This window comes from Balaenoptera ricei, chromosome 2 (assembly GCF_028023285.1).
Source record: "Balaenoptera ricei isolate mBalRic1 chromosome 2, mBalRic1.hap2, whole genome shotgun sequence".
NCBI lineage: Eukaryota > Metazoa > Chordata > Mammalia > Artiodactyla > Balaenopteridae > Balaenoptera > Balaenoptera ricei.
Window position 1 is genome coordinate 7635053 of NC_082640.1, and position 6097 is coordinate 7641149.

Here is a 6097-nt window from a genome sequence, read left to right on the forward strand (position 1 = left end):
GAAGTGGATGTCATTCAATTATTTAACATTCTGTGAGGATGTACATGTAGGCCACGTGGATGTGTGCTCTCTGAGCAGAGAAAGGTGGTTCCTACTGTCTATAAAATGGGAATCATGATTGCTGCTTTTCTCAAAACTACACAAAAATGCCAGGGGTTTACTTAGCACCAGCTGGGAAAAGAGCCCAGATTTCTGCCCAAGCATTTTAGCATTTTCTCTCTCTTTTCCTCTCCCCCTTTAAAAAACTTTTTTTAAAACCATCATGATTGGTTCTCTGCTCAACATTTCTGTTACTACTACCCCTGGAAACAAACCAGAAATTGTAGTCTACCATGCTCCCCTGACCATAAATGGCAACCTTAAAAAAAAAAAAAAAATCGAGGCAGCGTTTCTGGAAAAAGCAGACTTTAAGACCAAACCTGACATCAAGCCCTACTGTGAGTGTGAAAACTGGAACCATTTCCTTACTGATTGCTAAAGCAGGGTCAGCAACTACATTTCATTATTACTTAAGGAAGACTTAGAAATGGGTCAAAGTGTCGTTTTTAAAAGGCGAATTTTTGTTTTGTGGTTTGTTCAAACTCAGAAAGATCTAAACCTGACTCTGCTATGGGAGAGCTGGCCTTCCCCAGCTGGAAGACCACCAAATGCATGGCTTTTTGTAGGGTTTTTTAAAAGATAACAAATTCGATTATTAAGTTAAAGCCTTTATGAAAAGAAGCAACACCATTACAACCGAGAGTTAATTCAATCACATCTAGCCTAGGAAAAATGCTGAGCACAAGACAGATGTTTAGATATACACATACATACTACATTGTGTATATACATATAATATTGTGTATATACACAAATAAATCATGTATTTCTCTTTGTTCCTTAAGAATATTTCATTAAATGCACTTGTTTGTGGAACAAATTATCATAATTCCTGCATTTCCTTTTCAGTGTATTTCCAATTCTTCTGTTGAAAAGAATACACAGAATTTTTATTTCTGTGGTATTTTTTACTGGTGGGCTGCTATTGCCAACAGCAGGAAACCAGGCCTCTAGAAATTTGCTTTAAAGCATTGCCAATGTTGTGACAATTGTTTTAATTATATTCTGTTTGCTAAGAAGTACCTCAGAAAGGAGCTGCTACATTGCTCGACTCAAAAGGCCACCAGAGGGATACGTTTGCAATGGGCTCGCTTCTCGAAGGTCACCACTATGACACCACACAAATACCTCTTCCCTTGTCCTTTCGGTTGGGGGGAAAAAAAAAAAAATCCTTGCCTGGGGCCAGCCGTGCCTTCTGCCCGGTTTCCCCTTCCGGATGTGTAATCCGAGCGGATGGCCTGGATGCGTTCTTTCCGTTCCCACGTGGGACGATTCTGTCTGTGAGAGACAGGAAACTATGATTGGAGCTGTTGTGACCATTTAAACGGGAGGGCTTGGCCCGGCACTGACCTTTTAAAAAGTAAGTTTGTTACAGAGCCTTTCGTGAGATCAGCATGATGTCAGGGAACATGAGGTTAAATTAGCACAGTAAAGAATAACAGAAGGGGCTGACAATCAGATGAACTCAAGGCTTACTTCCATAAGAAATCAACAGGAGACAGGAGTTTTCCAAGGCAAACATGACTGGGTTTCTCTGCTGGGTCTTGTCTCGCACCAACGTGAAGCTCTCGATGGTTTAGACCAGCGGTCCCCAACCTTTCTGGCACCAGAGACCGGTTTCTGGAAGACAATGTTGCCACAGAGGGGGAAGGGGAGGGGGGGTTGCTTCAGGCTGCAATGCCAGCGCTGGGGAGCTGGGGGGCGGCAGATGAAGCTTCGCTCCCCGCCGCTCACCTCCAGCTGCGCAGCCCGGTTCCCTACAGAATGCGGACCGCTGGCGGTCCTCTGGCCCGGGGGCCGGGGACCCCTGGTTCAGAGCACTCAAGTGGCCACGCCTGGGGCGAGGTAGGACGGGGATGCGTGCGTGCGTGCGCGTGCGTGCGTGAGTGCGTGCATCCGTGCGCGTGCGCCCCACGTGTCAGCCACAGTCCTGGTGCTTCCCTGTAACCAGATGAAGGTTATTAGCGATCACAGCTTAAACTGTGTTCACCCCGGAGGCATTTCTCCCCTCTTGCTTGCAGCATCCAAGTGAGCCGCTCGGCCTTGAGTTCCTCCCGGGCTGGTGCGATTTCAAATAATTTGGGCTGTCAGAGCTGCCAGTGGAAAGCGGAGGTTATTTAGTCTGTTTCAGCATCTGGGAAGGAGCGTGTCATTGTTTACGGCGGAAAATGGATGCCCCAGGCACTGCACACGATTATGCATCATGGATCCTGCTCAGGAAGCAGAGATAAACCCAGGCTGGATTTCTCAGCTTCTACTCCCATCCCTGTTTTTATTGGCATTTCAGAATCAGGACATTCATCTTTTTATGGTATCTCGTCTGATGTCGGCGCTAATTACTCTCCCTACGTTAAATTCCCTGCAAACACTGAAATGCCCCCAAGGCTTGCATATGGAAGAAAGCCATCCACTCCATTTTCCTTGAGTTCTGAAAGTTACAAGTCGGGGAGCCAGGGGCTCCCCCTCATCTCCCAAGGTGCGTTAGAAGATGCCAGGCTTAATGGCCATTTATTGTGACAGTGCTTGCCTCCTGCTTCATAAATCGCCCCAAGAAATGGCTCACCTTCAAAGAATAGTCTTTCCACTGGGGATTATTTGTCAACCCTTTGTTGATGTTCTCCTGGATTTTGCTTGACGTCATTTAGTGAGCTACTCTCTGTGCATCACAATCGTTATCACTGTGTTTGTTGCTGTTGTTCCAAAGGACTCCTCACCGTGCTCCCTACTCACAGGCTCTCCACACGCCCATCCAGTCTGCACCGTTTCCAGACTAATCTTCCCGATGGGCAATCTTTTTGCTCCAGTACAGGCTTCCCACAGCCTTGCGAATTAAGTAAAAAGCCTTAGCCTTACGATGACACTCAAACACCGTACCATGTGGTTCAGCCTACTTCCCCCTCCCCTACAGATGCCCTCTCTATGACCAGACCTGTGTCTTATCATTCTCATCGCACACATACTTTCCCTGCCTTTCCTCATATTGTCTCTTTAGTCTGGAACTACGAACACCTTCCTCCCATCTCTTCCTGCTCACAGTATGCCCAGTTTCCACGCTCCCAATCAAACCTATTTCTGTCCTCAAGATTTTCGTAGTCGCTCAAAGAGATGTGGTTGTATCCTTCTCAGAACCTCCACAGCATGTGCTCCTGCCACTTTCATGGTCATCAGATCTACTGGGACCACTGGAGAGTTTGTTATGGTAAACACAGGCAGACACAGACTGATGGATAGTTTGAATTCCAGTTGATAAAAGGCTTAAGACATTAATCAGCTCCCTGTGATGTAATTTACCACAGCTGGGTTGAGTTGCTAGATTTCTCCAAAACAACAGAGGGCCTCAGGGAAGACTGGCTGCCTCAAGGTGAGTTTTGTATAGTTCTTCATAGCCCCCCTGTGTGTTGAATGGTTTCTAGCTCTAAGACCTATAACTCTATGACCAACTTCTATTTGTTACTGCTCATAAAAGTCACGGGCCAATATTTTATTTTCACCTGGCACATAAAGGATGAGCGAGGTTAATTGAATAACCTAGGCTCATGCAGCAAGGCAACACTCGTTCTCAAACCAGACTTGAGGTATTTGAAGCTCAGAGTCTCACTGCCTCACCTTCTTTTGTTGATCAATTACATACAGCAAAGGTGAGATGATAATTTATCATCTAAATCGACACTTTTGTGTGTGAAAGGGGACACTGTTAATCATTCTGGAACGACAGGCATAAACCATGATATATGGGTACTTCAGGCGTAGGGGAAAAGTAAGGTAGTTGTTTATTTTTTTTAATGAGGTCATCAACAGACCTTAAACTTGGATTCTTCAAAATTTATGGGGTACTCTAAATTTACAAGCATTTGTATTGCTTGCCACTCATAAAAACCCTCTTGTGTGGTTAGGTTGGCTGCCCTTCTGCCCTTGTAGCCAAAGGAAGCATATGGCGAAGCTGCCCAGCCCAGCCCCAGTGTGGTTAATCATGAGTGGGACAGTTTTTTGTTGCGTTTTTTGGCTGCGCTGCGAGGCTTGTGGGACCTTGGTTCCCCAACCAGGGATGGAACCTGCGGCCCCTGCAGTGAAAGCTCGGAGTCCTAACCACTGGACCACCAGGAAATTCCCTGGAACAGTCTTAAATTTCAAATTTCACCCCTCCCATTAACACTCCAATCTCTACTACCTTCTCAAACCGATAATTATTAGGTTGTTCAAAGGGAGCCAGAAGTCTCTACGGAAGCAGACCTTTGGAGTGCCCTGGGTGTATCTTATTTTGCTTGCCCTTCCCACTTCTTTCTAATCTCTGAGCAAACCGTTAGCTGATGTCTCATGCCACCACACGGAACCAAAAGAGGACTCCTGTAAGGTTGGTGCCCCAGCCGATTTCTCACTCTGTGGATATAATAACAGAGAGTACGCCGAAATTGCAGGATGGCCCTTTGCCTCCAAACCTGTAATTGTCTCTCATTTACCAAGCAACCCTCTGGTCCTGGCCGTGAATTGTCTATTCCTAGAAAAGGTGATGCTGTGGAATAAAGAGCAGTGGGTGTTGGATATAGACTTGGGTTTGAATCCAGTGCGAACTACTATCACTAGCTGCAAAATGAGGAAAACCATGCCTGATTCACAGAGGTTTTCATGAAGTGTAAATTCAATAGTACATGTAAAGCTTTCAGCTCTCATCTTGGGCTCATAGCGAGCCTTGGTTATCACTGTTGAAGCCTTTGACCCCAAAGCAGCAGACTCACCACTCAGCGTGAGTCAGCGGGTGAGGGAACTGTACCCACAGCGTAACCTGGGGGATGCAGACCTGGTACTTGATCTTGCCTCAGGCTTTCTCCACTCGGTTTTGTTTTGTTTTTTTTTTTTTTAGAGACATGGAGTTTGGAGGAATAAGCTAGAATAGAATATAAACTCAGAGTACCCATCTTCCCTTTGCTCTTAGCTATTGAGATTATATTTTATAAATCCCCCAAATAAAATATATAGTCTGACCATACAAAAAAGGTTGTAACTGACACTGTCTCATAAGATCCAGAAAGGGTGGTTTCCTTACTCATTGTGCTTTTCATGTAGCAAGCGATGAAAATAAATGAGTGTGTGGGATAATAAATAAATAAATAAATAAGTCTGTGGAATAAATGAGTGAATGAATGAGATACCATCACTACCATCACTGGTGTGGACATATTTATACATTTATATGTACAATTATATGTATTTATATTTATACAAATATAAATATTTTTATACGTTACATAAATTTATAAAAATATAAATATAAACTTGCATAGTTTTTATATACACGTACATAATTTTTGCATCCTGCTCTCCCTGATATATTTGCTATTTGCTCTATCAGTCAAGGTCCCAACAGGAAACAGATGGCCCTCGAATTAGAATAATTCAAGAAGAGCTTACTAAGGTGACTGTTTATGAAAGTGTGCGTGGGCTGGAGAGGAACCATAAAGAACACTAGTGACAGTGGAAGGGCTGTTACTAGTCCTAGGCCTTAAGGGGTGAGGGCGGGAGGAAGCCGCCACAGGAACCTGGATAAAAGAGCATTTCCCGAGAAGGCTGCCTTGATAGGAGGTCAGTGGGGTGAGCGCCTGGACCGCACTGTCCTCCCTCCCTTTGATCTCCTGCTCGTGGACCGAGCCCAGTGGGAAGTCAGAGCCCCGGGGAACCCATGATATAGTTATCAAGGAGGGAAGGAAGGGGGAGGGGGAGGAGAGGAGGCGGCACGTGGGAGACATTGGGTTCGCGCTATGTCTGAGATCCGAGGTACATTTTTAAAAGAGGAAATTAAAAGCGAAAACTGTTACTAGAGTCTTGGTTTCTTGCAGTGGTTCCCTGCCTGGAATTCCACCACCTACCCCTCTGGCACTTGGGTGTCATCTCCCCTAAGTCTTCTTCCTTCCACTGGCCCCTCATCACCTGCAGGCGCCTGAGCGCCTTCCTCTTTGCTCTCCCCTGGCACTTCTGACGTTCTAATGACTGGTTTCCTTCTCCA

The 6097-nt window shown here is 45.4% G+C and overlaps 1 long non-coding RNA gene across 1 annotated transcript; it reads right to left on the minus strand.

Moving 5' to 3' along the window:
- Positions 1 to 953: 953 nt before the first annotated feature.
- Positions 954 to 1926, minus strand: LOC132360239 (uncharacterized). Its single transcript, XR_009501061.1, has 3 exons — positions 1834 to 1926; positions 1576 to 1719; positions 954 to 1377 (listed from the first exon to the last, which is right to left on the minus strand). It is a non-coding gene; the product is annotated as an uncharacterized LOC132360239 (long non-coding RNA).
- Between the last annotated feature and the right edge of the window lie 4171 nt (positions 1927 to 6097).